Source organism: Nyctibius grandis, chromosome 5 (assembly GCF_013368605.1).
Source record: "Nyctibius grandis isolate bNycGra1 chromosome 5, bNycGra1.pri, whole genome shotgun sequence".
NCBI lineage: Eukaryota > Metazoa > Chordata > Aves > Nyctibiiformes > Nyctibiidae > Nyctibius > Nyctibius grandis.
In genome coordinates, this window is record NC_090662.1 from 88,067,979 (window position 1) to 88,082,615 (window position 14,637).

Below are 14,637 nucleotides of genomic sequence, written 5' to 3' on the forward strand. Positions count from 1 at the left end.
GGTGTAAATATACTCCAAGCTCCTCTGCCACGTGCCTGCTTCTAAAAATTTAAAAACAAGCCTTAATTCCATGTTATGAGACACGGAGATTCGTATTTCGTGGTCTTTATCCATGGTGCTCAACTGAAACGTGATTTAGAAAAAGTGAAACTTTGCTATGCAACCTTACAAAACTATTAAAATTAATTGATCTGACCATAATCATCAGTGAACAACTGAAGACGTAACCAAGGAATCATCATGTCTTTCGAAAACTGTCCAGATAAACTTAATGGATACACACAGCAATATGATCTAAGGGAATACATGCATTCATTTCCCTTTTCCGTTCACCTGAGAGGGTATTGAAACTTTTATCTGATTCCACATTAAGGTACCATGTGCACTGATATGCAACAGATAAGGAATTCCCAAAACTTTCTTTGATGTCTTTCAGTCATGTTTCCATCAAATAATTCACTATAGAATAATATACACAGAAATTACTAACTACTTTGTAACTAAGCAATTGTTTTAGACCAAAACCATGCTATTTCTTTTACATCTTCAATCCAAGTCTGCTTTTCTATCCTTGTTTTACGTATCTGATCTAGAGGGGAAAATTGTGCATATTCATCTGAAAAACTTATGGAGTGAGAAATCAAACCTGAGAACAAAGTCCAAGTCTTTCATCCTGTAATACAGAGAACATCAAAGGGCCACACCTATGAAAATATTATTTCTCCTCTAAATTTTTGTCCCAAGGCCATCACAAATCTCTCTGCTCTTGTCTGATTTATGTTTCAACAATGTTTTCAATAACCTCTACAGCTCAATGTCTATTGAGCAAATACTCTGGAAGGGTTGCAGAGAATTGTTATGTCCTAATACTGCATATATAGAATAATAAATATATTGAAACCAATCTATTTTCTCAGATATGAAGACTACGTGAATGTAATTGGTATTCTAATTTATGACAAATATACTGTGGCTACAGTAACTAGGGCTCTGAACTGTAACATAAAGAAGAGCTTTGCATCTTCAACATCTTGTTGGATAGGGCTGCATACTGCCTCCTCTAAATTCAGTGCATGGCTGGTTTAGATTCACACTATAGGACTCAGAACGCAAGCATTTCTTGTAAGTGTTTCAGAGCAAATTCATCTCGATCCAACTCTAGTAACTTCTTGAGAGACATCCATGTTTCATCAGAAAGTGGATTAAAGCAATTAGAAGCTCAAGGCGTGTAATGATATAGGTGTCTCCTGTTATGCTATGATCCTACCCTGTACCCACTGGAAAGCAAATGACCACGCTGCAATCCTCCTGTCACCACAGGTAAAAGCACTAGCGGTGGTAACTCTGCTTGCATTTCTTGGTCATAAAGTTAGCACTCCATTATAATGATTTTCACTTTTGTATGAGAAGACTCAGGCTGACAAGGCTATATTGGCCATTCTCAGGACATGTTCAGAAGAATTTCTTCAGAACTAGAAAGATGAGTTGACATTAATTACTACCTGTGTTGAGATCGATGATAGTTGATGTCTTCAGTTAGGTAATGATTTAAAAACCCCACAAACCCAAGATATAATTAGGTTCTGATCTGAACCCTATATACTACCTGATTTGAAGAGATATAGATACACAATATCTATACCTTAATCTAAACATGTTTTAATTCCACATATTCACTGGTGTTTGCTCACCTACCTTCATTCCTTATTTATTCTAGACACATTTTTTAATGCAAATACAGATAGCAGACTGAAAGAGACCATTTCCAAATCTGTTTCTGAATTTCACAATTAGATTTGTTTTGCTAATATAGAATTCAAATCTAAAGCCCATAAACTTTGGAGAAGTTATGGCTCCCAAATTGCTCAAAGTGCAAGAAAGTCACTCATCCATACTCTCCTCCTCGCCTTCCAAATCCCAATTAGATCTGCATTTTATAAGATCAAAGTGTGAAATAATTTGCAAGATCAGAAAATTAGACCCCGTACATTATACAATCTATGTCTCTAGGTATTTATTTATCTAAGCATAGTATGGTCTGACAGTTTTTAAAAGATATGATAACAAACAATAAATTATTTTATAGTCTTATAAGTCGTGAAAGTTGTATTAAATGAAGTTAATAAAAATATTCTGTCAGTATATAAAAGATTATTTTGAACATGAATCTTGAAGTAGGATCAAAAGATGGGTTTGATGACAAAAAATTGTAAAAGAATCAGTAATAAGAGGGTCTAATCCAAAGGACAGGTGTTCCTAAAATTTCATCCATGGTTGGCAAGTTAGTGGGGCAGACTTCAGAACAGGAGATCCATAAAAAAGTAATTTTGCCAAGAAATACTTTTATGTCCTGCGCTTGTAACGTGAGTTGCCTTGAGATGACTAACCCTATCAACTCAGTTCCTCTCAAAAGAGGTGTTGCAGTAGCTTCTGGTGTGAACTAATAGCAAGGAATAAAAAAAGCAGGCATGTAATTGTGCTTTACACCAGAGAAGCTCTACAAGCTTCTACAATTCCTTGGTGGCAGGGCCCTTTGGGTCCTTATTCTTTGGCAGATTTATCCCAGTGTTTCCTTTTCCTCTTTTTGCCCATCCACATTCATAATTCACTCCAGTTATGATTCAGCTGGAAGCGATCCTGGAGGTGCCTTGAAGGACAATTTGGGATAACTGTATAAAACAGTCCCTTTGCACAATGCATTCAGATGCTCTGAGAATTGCTACCCTACAATATCCCCAGGCTGCAAAGACACATATGTATGGTGTAATATCTCCCTGACATTATTTATACTGATGGAAGGAAAATAATTTAAACTGCATGAAGCTAAAGTAACTGAATTTTGCATGAGAAGGAGAATGAACTGGGAAAGTGAAATCCGTACTCCAGTCTGATACAAGGACCTTGCCTTTGCATTCCTGAAAGTACCTTGGATACTCCAAGAACTGGGATGGAGGAATGCCTACCTATTTGCAAAGTGTGATGATGAAGAAACCAACACAGATGAGGTCTCATGGTCTTTCCTCCAACCCACTACACCAACACATAGGCCCACTCACCCAATGCCGTGCCCCCAAGGTCCCACTTCATCCCACACCAGTGGTTGTGTGTGTGGCTTGTTTGGACCCTGGTTTCAGAACCAGAGAGGCTCCCTGTCTGGACACTAATACTGGCTTACCTTTTCCCCATCTACACCTGACACATAAAAGATCATTTTGTATCTGGTCTTTTGTTCTTTTAATACAAAGATGTATTTATCTAACTGTTTATGTGAATCTAACCGAGAATCCATTTTATTTGGTAGTTAGATACCAACACCTCTTGTAATCTTGAAAATACTAGAAAATTATATTCAGTCAGCAAAATTTTGATGCATGTATTTAATGGAAGACGCAAGTAGAAACAGGAATTATCAATAATACAGCCATTTTCTTAAAAGAAGTATAAAAAAATGTTTCAGAAAGAAGATGGCTGTAATTTCCTAAGCTTTACAGAGCTAGATTATAAAGTCCTAATAGCATTGAAAACAAGTGGCATTATCGACAGGACAAGCTCAGAAAAAAAAAAATTAAAAATATAGTTGATTCAGCCATATTTCATTTACATTAGAACCATGATTACTACCTCTGCATCTTTTATTTTTGACAGCTTCACAAGGACATAGCTAAGTATTTCCAATGATCTTCTTAGACTTGGGAATTCAGCATTTTCATTTCCAGTACACAAAGTTGTTTTATGTGAGAATTTAGGAACAACAAATAGTCAAACATTGATTTTAGCATCAGCCAAACTAGATGAAACAATGAGAGAGAATTACACAGGAAGACTCTTGAAAAAGATGTTAAGATTGATTAGCAGTATCCTGTACAATTCTGTACAAGAAACTGGTGTCCCTCAAATCTTTCAGAATGAACATAGCAGGATGGCAGTGTAGGTATGCACTGAAATAATCAATTTGACTTTCACAGAGGCTTTGACAAGTCCCACACAAGAAGGAATCTAGTTATATATGAAATATATTAGTTGAAAGTTGATTTTCAAAAAAAAAACCAAACCAAACCCCAAAACCAACAATTATTAAGTTTTAGTTTTTAATATGGAGCCCTTCTACCTGATGGAAAGCGTAAGAAAACAGTCCTTGTATTCTTGCTGCCAGAAAAATCCCTTATGCTCACTAGCTGCTAGGGTAAACCTGAACAGCCTGGAATCTGCTCCCATGCACAATGGAGGGCTGACACCAGTGGAGGGTGACTGCAGGATCAGAAAAGGGGATAGAAACCTGCCAGAAACTCTTACCAGATCCATGCTTCTGCACAAGGACTGTTAAGTGTTCCTTGGCTGCCCTTGAAGCCCCACACTTTGTAACCAGAATTCATTCTGATAAATATCAGGTAGATCATACATATTTTAATTTGAAAGATATTGAAGATGAGAGGACACTTAAACGAAAAGATAAGAATACATATTTATTCTCAAGTATCTAAAATTATTGTACCTGAGATGTGCAGATTGTTTGAAATTTTTCTGCTCTTGTCCTGTGTTATTAAATCTGAAGCAGATTTTACTAGCACAATAGAGCTAGTGTCATTATTTCACTAATTAGTCCCATTTCTGCTTTTAGCACCAAAAACACTGGCTTTTTTTCCCAGTTTGCCTCCTTCAAAGACATGCCAGATGAGTTCAGGCTTTGTTTTGAGACTGTAAATTAATAGCACTATTTTGATCAAGCTGCATTTAAAATGACTATGATCACTTAAAAAGCACCTTAATTTCAAGCCACTGAAATGAACGGCTGACGCTCTTCAGCTTTCTCTTTCCAGTGGGCAGCCACAGATAGACAAGACTATGAACAAAAACCAGAGCAATATTATCAGTCCATGGTAATGTCAAGCAACAAATCATTTGATTTCTGTAATACATTTTTTTTCCAGAAAAAAACACAAAAACTGACAGTCTGCTTTGCTTTACATTTCTTTTCTCCATCAGCTGTAAAAACCACCCGTTGTGCTTGGATATCATACAATGCATACAGCATGCAGGATCACACACTCTTCTGAAAACTCTGCCCATACTTCAGTGTAACAAGATGAGTTATGGATAGAGTGACAGTTTTACAGGAACTGAATTTTCTTTGCTTTTGCAGTCTCCAGATAGACTTCTAACACAGTGTTAATGCAGTTTGCAAGAGGCACACATATGGTAGTCATAGAAAAGGTACAGTATAGCTAATCCTTAGCCATATTATTTTCACTGTTAAAATCTGTGGAAAGATGAGAACAAATATCTACCATAGCAGAACATATCTATGGTAGCAGAGCTCCCTAGTCAGTCATAAACACATTGCTGAAGCTTTTTTTTTTTTTTTTGGGGGGGGAGGGCAGAATGGAGGAAAATATCAATTTTTGAAAAAACATTTGAGACATTTCTGGGTTTTTTTTTGTATTTTTAAGCAACAAGCATTTTCATTTTAAGCAACAAGATGAGGTATTTTTTCTTTTTGTTTCTAAACTTTTTATTTATTTATTTCTTAACAGAAATTTTTAAAGTACTGCCTCCTGGTTTTGCTAGACAATGCAGAATCTCTGCTGACACCTTTGGAGCATTTGATGTTAGCAACAGCTACATAATGAACATTGTACTTGCGAATATATGCTATAAAAAACATGATGGGGTGGTGGGACTTTCAGAATGCAAATACCTGCTTAAGTAAGGTATAGAAAAGAGATAATTTCTTTCATGTAGACTGCAATCACCTGGTAGCATGCTTGAGTTCCACTTAAACCCCACTTCAGAGTTCCAGTAAGATTATTCGTGAAGCAATACCTAAGCCATTTTTTGCGCTTTTTCCCCTTAGACTTCTCTATAGAACTGGCTGAATCCCTCCATGGGGTATTAAACCAAAGAAAATGCTTGCCTTTAAGAGACAAACTAATGGTGAGGGCCTGGTGGAATACCTGTGCATGTCAGCTTGGTGAGAGCTAGAAATGGTTTAAACTGTTTATTGTAGTGCTGTATTATGGCTTTTTCTAAATATCCGAAAATAACCTTTCTACAGGAGTGCTGAAGCACATCTGTGTGTGCGTGATGCTGATGCACTCCCACTTTTGCCTCTGTGAGCGGTGGTACCCGGACTTCTGGCTGGGTCCCCTCCTGCTGCAGGAGGAATCAGCAGCGTGCAGCCTGGGTGACCACATTCGGTATTCTGTATCTGACGTCACCAGATACTGTACAGTGAAATTCCTTCTCTTTGCAGTCCCAACACAACACTAACGCCAATCAGAGAAACAGCTTTGCCTCAGGGATTAATTCCAATCAGAGACCAAGGCTAAAAAAATAGATGTCATTCAGCTTGCCTCTTTTCCAAAGCTGTCACCGCGCAGAACCACACACACATAAAAAAAGGATGTCATGCACCACAAAATAAGAAATACTCTAAACTCTCTAAAAGTAAAAGCCATGCTCCCATAAACTTCAGCAGTTCCAGGATTTCATCTACATCTTTCTGATCTCAGTATTTGTTCATATAAGAAGCAAAAAGAACTTGGAGAAGCAGGTGCAATGGTATCACATACCATACCTCAACCACCATTTCACTGTAAACACATCCAGCTGCTAACAAAGATGGCATAAATAATGTTGGCTCAAATGTGCTTTAGGGGGAGTTTCCCCTCCAGACAGGGCTTAGTTTGTTTCCAGCTCACATTCAAGCCTGCACACATTGCCAAGCCCAGCACTGCACAGTCAAAAATGGCATACACAAAAATGTTCCTTCTTCTGACCTACTCCATAGCCTTAAGCACAAAACCAGGCAACTTTTCACTTTACGTCCCTGGGTTAATGAAAAACTTTATGGTGTGTTCTAAATATCTGGAAGCTTTCAACTTACTTCACCAGTATCTGAAACACACTCAAACCCAGCAGCCCCAGAAATTGCCAATGCTCTTTCTAGAACAGTCAAACAAGGTGTTGTAACTGGAGCAGGGTTTATTTCACAGAATCATAGAATCAGTCAGGTTGTAAGAGACCTCTGGGATCATCAAGTCCAACCATTGCCCTGACACCACCATGTCAACTAGACCATGGCACTAAGTGCCATGCCCAGTCTTTTCTTAAACACATCCAGAGATGGTGACTCCACCACCTCCCTGGGCAGCCCGTTCCAATGTCTAATAACCCTTTCTGTAAAGAAATTCTTCCTAATGTCCAACCTGAACCTCCCCTGGTGAAGCCTGAGGCTATGTCCTCTTGTCCTATTGCTAGCAGCCTGGGAGAAGAGGCCCACTCCCACTCCACTACAACCTCCCTTCAGGTAGTTGTAGACTGCAACAAGGTCACCTCTGAGCCTCCTCTTCTCCAGGCTAAACAACCCCAGCTCCCTCAGCGGTTCCTCATAGGTCAGACCCTCCAGACCCTTCACCAGCTTGGTCTCCCTCCTCTGGAACTCGATTCAACACCTCAACATCTTTCTTGAAGTGCGGGGCCCAGAACTGGACACAGTATTCAAGGTGCGGCCTCACCAGTGCCAAGTACAGAGGGATGATCACTTCCCTAGACCGGCTGGCTACGCTATTCCTAATAGAGGCCAGGATGCCATTTGCCTTCTTGGCCACCTGGGCACACTGCTGGCTCATGTTTAGCCGGCTGTCGATCAGCACCCCCAAGTCTCTTTCCACCGGGCTGCTTTCTAACCACTCTTCCCCCAGCCTGTAGCGCTGCATGGGGTTGTTGTGGCTGAAGTGTAAGACCCAGCACTTGTTCTTGTTGAACTTCATGCCGTTGGTCTCGGCCCATCTATCTAACCTGTCCAGATCCCTCTGTAGGGCCTTCCTACCCTCCAACAGATCGACACTCCCACGCAGCTTGGTGTCATCTGCAAATTTACTGAGGGTGCACTCAATCCCTACGTCTAGATCATCTATAAAGATATTGAACAGCACGGGCCCCAGAACTGAGCCCTGGGGAACACCGCTAGTGGCCGGCCGCCAGTTGGACTTTGCCCCATTCACCACCACTCTCTGGGCTCGGCCATCCAGCCAGTTTTTAACCCATCGAAGAGTCCACCCATCCAAGCCCCGGGCAGCCAGTTTGTTTAGGAGGATGCTGTAGGAGACAGTGTCGAATGCCTTACTGAAGTCTGGATAGACTACATCCACAGCCCTGCCCTCATCTACTAAGCGGGTCACTTTGTCATAGAAGGAGATCAGGTTGGTGAAGCAGGACCTGCCTTTCATGAATCCATGTTGGCTGGCCCCGATGCCCCGATTGTCCTGCATGTGCCGTGTAATGGCACTCAGGATGATCTGTTCCATCACCTTGCCTGGCACCGAGGTCAGGCTGACAGGCCTATAGTTCCCTGGATCTCTACAAAACTAAAAGCCACACTGTTGCAAGAAGTCCACCAGGACAACTTAGTGAGCATAAGCCATGCACTAATGGAAATAATTGCAGTGTTGGGGCCACAGCCAATTTAGTGACATGAGGTAATGTGGAAGAGGCAGGGGGGAGAGCAGCAAATGCAATCAGGCAGTTGGACTTTGGCAGACAACAGGATGAGAGCTGGTCAAAACGAAGGGGTGAGGAAGAGATGCTCATTTTTGTCCCCTTCTGGATTCTCTGTTCCCAAGGTCTGAAGTTTGGCTGGTCCCACCTCTTCCACCCTTTATAACACCCTGCGAACCCAGTTGTCATCAGAGGCCTTTATAAGAGGCCAATAAGAGACAAATTTCAGCTGCTGAAAATGCGTGTACTTCTTCTGAAGTAAATTGAGCTACACCAATTTGGAGTCACCTCACGCTAGAATGTAAGAGCCATTAAGCTGTTATTATAGTTTGCCATAAACCATAAGCTTAGCTTGTGTATCACTTCCTAAAGAAATTGTCACCTTTCTCCTTTTGGAAATGCTAGGCATCTCTGAGAACTCTGAACTGTATTGTTTTTCTTTTTCCTTCCTCAAATTGTTCTTAAGCTTAACACATTTCTAATTAAACGGACAGATAGGATGCTGATAACATCTCCTTTCTGTAAAAAAAACTATTGATATTGTTGACCTGACAGATTATCTGCAATAGACAGAAAACAATGGCCAAATCTAAAAAGCAAGGGAGGAAGAGCAGCTTAGCAGAATACATATTATTATTATCTGTTCTTCTGCCTTTTGGAATTATTAAGAATGATTATAGAAATTATCAGTCATCTCTGCTTCTTGTTCCAGCATATGAAATGGAAACAGTGATTGTTATGAAGAATTATTTTTTTTTTTTTGATACAATGACTTCTAAGGTGAGATTCTTATTTTTTTATGGTAGTATCTCTTACAGGAATCCCCAAGATTTATGACAGCAGATGTCATTTTTCAAAATTTTTGTTCCATGTTATATGGAGCAACTTCAAACAGTAGAATAATATCCTAATAATAATTGACATCTCTGACAAAGCTTTTTATTCAAAAACCTTAGCACTCCTATCATAGCCCAAATCCTGATTCCTACTTAAAGTTATTGGTTTTCTGGGGTTTGCAGTAAAAAAAAACTAGTCATCTGTGAATTAAGGTCATCCAATTGCCTAGTAAATACCTACTCAGCAGTTTTACTACTATGCTTAAAAACCCAACATTCAAAAGTGTCATGTACTTTCCTTAATTAAAGCATCTATGTTATGGTAGAAACACTGGTTGTTTTGGTCTCTCAGAAAAAAAAATAAGCTAAAGTTTTGACTTGGCCCTTCATGTAAAGACTTAAGAAATATTAGGATCTAAAGTCTTCCACATGGCATTGGATTTGTAGCTGGAGTAAACGGGCTGGACTCCACTTGTTTTAGGGCAACTCAGTTCATTCACACCAAGGAGGTGGCCTCAGGTCAACCTCATCTTTCCTCTCCATGGCTGGAATATCTGCTATTTACCCATTCCAAGCGGAAACACTGTAAGCTGCCTGTACCACTCAGTTTTGTGCATCTCTGAATGTTTAGAGGTCATGATAAGGACAACAGCCATCTATTTATCCCTAGCAGCTGAATTTCCAGAGGTAAACAAACAAGCAAACAAAATGCTACTGTAGTAGATTTAATCTCTTCCTTTTGTTCCCAATACCAAACAATAGCACCTTGTTTTCAGAAGCTGGCCTACATCATTTGCCAAATAGTCAATATTCAGGAGTTAGCTAAATACGTCAGCCTGAAAATTATGCAGGTTTTTTTTTTTTAAAAAAAGGCTTAATGGAGGGTTTATCTGCATTTGCCAGTAATCACATGAGTTGAGGAACATGGGCTTTAAGAAAGAAGAAAAACAACCAAATATCTTGATGGCTGGCTGTGTAAGACTGTTATCTTTGGATTAGAGTTTGATTTTTCTTTGTGCAATTTTTCTATGCACAGAAATATTACTGCAGATGGAGAAATCAAAGGACAAATTTAAGCAAGCCTAGAAGTGCACCATATATACTTCAAATTACTGGGCCTTAAGAAAAAACAGGGCAGAAATTTAATGGAAATATATTTATCTTTTACCAATTTTTCATTAACTCTTCCTGAAAAAATGTTCTATTTTCACAATATGAGCAAAGAAAGTTCATTTTAAATCAGACGGGATTACCCAAAAGCCATTTCATCTTAATTGTCTGTAATCTCTCTCACAATAGGTTCTCCTGTCACCTAATATATATTAATTTCTAAACTAAATGGAACACTGGTAAGATAACTTACTTGCTCATGGTAATCAGTAAGCAAAGTTTATTTTTATTGCAGCTATTTTTAGTTTACATGATGTCATTTCTCCTAAATTTCATCCTAAAGAGAACTTTCAGACTATTTCTATGCTAAAAAATGTCTACTCGTGCTCTTCTCGCGTGTCAGTGAGCTAAAACTCCAACAACCTGCCTCACAATTTTCCCACCTTTGAGTTTTGCATAGCTGCTCTTCTGCCTTAATTCTGACTGGCTGTTCTAAGGCGAAAGTTCGCTGCCCATCCAAAATAGTCTCCTGATCAAATCCCATTTTTTTGTCTTTAGTGATGCAAACCCACTAATGTGCTTATAAAAACTTCTTACAATATTTTCCACTGTTACTCAAATTACTCAAAAGCTCCCTGTTAAGTGAAAGCATCTATCAATTGTGTAACTGCTTGATCCTTACTCATATTAGACACTGTTCTTAGCTTACGCTTATTTCCTCAAACACGAGGTGTCATATCCAACATCACCTATAATTAACACCTAAATTCATAGGGTGATGACCTTTTGATGACTTGTGGCTGAAATGTTGTATTTTATTTTCCTTCCTGTTATCAGCCATGTAAAATGAATTGTATACTGAACTTTAGGGTAATAGTTGAAAAAAAGTCACTTATTTCAAGGTAGGAGCTCAATGGACACTTTAAGGGTCAAACTGTTAAAACAAAGACCTCTGGGTGACTTCTGATGGAAATTAGGGAACTTTTCAGATACTCGGCAGCATCTAAGAATATATCGTATTTTACAATTCTAACGCTGTGAACGTTAACTCAAAGGGTGGAGTCTTTCCACTAGATATTCCTGGATGAATTAGATCCCTGGCATACAGAGGAGTAATATCAATTATGTACTGCCAGCACATAAAAATATTAATAACTGTGAGTTTCACAGATATGAACCATTGTGAAGCCAAAGTGATGATTTTGATGCTGGGGAATGCTTATGAAAAGAATATGAAATAGCTACCACATGATTTTTTAATTTGTATTTCTATGTAACTAGATATTAAGGGTATATGGGTATAAATATTAAGGATATATAGATATTAACTAGGCATACAGATTTGACATGGCATTTAAGATATGAATCACAGTCAACCACATCAAAACTTCAGTAAGTGTTGCATTATTCACTGCATAAATGGAAAATAAGGAGTAGTGGAAGGTGCAGCTGCAGATATTTGAACCACTGGAATATTTAATGCATTGCTGAACTCTAAAGAAATGACCTTGATTCACTCTTTGTCAGTGAAAGACACAGACCAGAGGAAAACAGTCAGATTTTGAGGCATGATGTCACTTTCCAAATGGAGACATGGTAGAAAAAGTGATTGGTTGATATATTGATGTATAGAGTGAAAGAGAAAGAAATAGAAGGATCATAAGTGTATACACTGAGTAATGTGTATACATACATATATGTTTGCGGATATGCTATAGGAAAATTACTCCTCCCTCCTTTAAGTGGTAATTCTAATCCTTCATTCTTTTCAATTCTATTTTAAATATAGTCTTGTAATTCTGAGCATTACTCAGCATCCAGTAATGATTACAGTTATTCTCAAAATTATTTCAAATTCTCTCTTGACAGCTGCATAATTGACAAGGTGTTTGCTTCAGAAAGATCTCACACATTACTACTATGGGCAAAATTCAGCTCTGGGACCTGTAAGATTGCTATTATTAATAGTAAAACAGAAACATTCTACATCTTGGACTCAATAGAGTCAGAAACTGGACTGATATCTCCTTGAATGGAGAGATAATGGAGGAATGGGAGAATGTTCTTAGTTCTCAACAGGTACCAAAGAACAAGGTATCAGACCTGAAAGGTATAGTAGATAATGCAAAAAAAAAAAAAAAAAAAAAAAAAAGCACATGTCAGTAATAAGAATACGATATATATCACATTTTTATGTGTCCTTGCAGAATTAAGCTCTCAGTAACTAAGGCTTTATAGGTGGAGATACTGTTTTTGGTGGAAAATATATATTGTTTAAAATACCCTTGAAACAGTGCTTTTCTGACTTTTAAAGACATATAAAATGACTCTCAAAGGACATACGTCAATCTCATCACACCTATGTAATCATGATAAAGTTTAATAAAAAAAGATCCAAAGCAAACCTTTCTCACTTGGTCACATCCTTGCAGTTTATTATTTAGGAACGCTGCTGTAATGATGATTGAAATGACCATCTCTACCAAGGCTACACAAAACTTTTATGTTACTTAGATTATTCAAATGTTGATCTTATGCCACTTTTCAGCCAAAAAAACAACAATCATCTGCTTCGTCAGTGTGTAAACATAGTGATCTTTTAAGTGCGCAGGAGCCATCCTGCTGACTTCACTCTGGTTAAGGCACCAGCTCTCCTATGGCCTCTGAAAATCCTTTCTATCACAGAACCAGCAACACAGCAGCCGACAATCCTGCCACAAGGCAGGAGATCACCGAACCTCCACTTGGCTCCTCTGCTGCCAACAGCGGCACTGTAACCGAGGATGATTCATAGCTCATCTGGGAAATGAACTGCCACTTGCTTTGTTATATCTGCTCAGCTCTTTGGAAATATTATCACATTTTGCATACATGCACCCATTTTGTTTAAAATATTAAAACCACTTGTTCTAGCTGAAAAATTCTGTAACTGCAGTGTTTCACACAGTTTATAGAATTCCTCTCTTCTTGCCATAATGAAATCTTGAAAATATAAAGGGAGGGAGGGTTACGTTACTGGAATTCAGTACAGAGACTTTGAACAGCCTAACACTGTCTGAACTTGAACTTTCTTAATTCCAGTGAAAAGCAAAAGTCTGTCAAGCTTCTCTGTATGACCAGGCAATTTTTTTCTGAGGACCATTCACAGCGCTTTAAGTCTTATTTTTCTTAATACAGGGAATGTTCTATTAGCAGCACCTTCATCTCTGACAACTTTCTTATTGCTTTTTCTTAAAGCTTTTGCTTTCTACTCCAAAGGCCTTGGAATATGCCTAATAGCTAAACTCATGTTATACCTTTCAATCTAAATAGCAACGACTTCCATTAAGGAGCCCTGACAAGCTTCAAAGTCCTTCTAAATGCATTTTTAGCCATCTAAATTTTTTAAACTTGTTTATGCAACCAGACACCTTTTCCTGTAAATTCTTTTTTCATTTGTTTTAAGTTACAAACCAAGTCGGCACCATGTATACAGCCCAATGCCCAAATGAATGTAAAGCTACTATGACAATAGCAAATACAAGTGAGGTTTAGAAACAGTTCAGATAAACCAGATTAGTTTCTTACCGTTGAATGAATAGTCCATCAAGCTTTATTCTGGCTTTGAGCATATTAAAAAAAAAAAAAGAAGATAATACAATATTCTTGGTCATCTAGAAGTGGAAAGAAAGGGAACAGACAAACCTGAAGTGAAACAGGAAGACAAAAACACTAGTTTCTCCTCCTCCTCCAAGCCCTGTATGCTCTGCTTTAGGTCAAGAGGCTTACTCACAGGGATTGGAGTGTGGATAAGGCTATGGAAAAACTTGAAGATTATTATCTTCACAATTTAGAATATGAAACAGTAGATTTAGTTGAAGTATAGAAGTTGTCTGCAAAATAGATTAAACTTTTGAGGTACCAGTGAAAAACGAGCAGGTGGAACTTTGTTCTACATTGCATTGAGAGACACTTCTGAAATCTTTTGTGGGGGCAAGGTGCTCTTTAATAAAGGCATACTAGTTGAAAAACTGCCTTTTGAATCCCCAATTTTTTTTTTTTTTTTAAATTTAATTTAACTTTTTTAAAGCATCTCAGACTTGACAAGCATTTGCCTGATACAAAGAAAAGTCCCCAGGAGCTCTACATGGATTTTTTTTTTTTATGGGTTTTACTTTAAGGACCAGGACAACAGAAGTTGTGCCATCCCCTGGTC

At 38.4% G+C, this 14,637-nt stretch overlaps 1 long non-coding RNA gene across 1 annotated transcript in view; it reads left to right on the forward strand.

The window, feature by feature from the left end:
- Nucleotides 1–14,637, forward strand: part of LOC137664289 (uncharacterized) — a 55,215-nt gene that overhangs the window by 10,144 nt on the left and 30,434 nt on the right. The gene's annotated exons all lie outside the window — the stretch shown is intronic.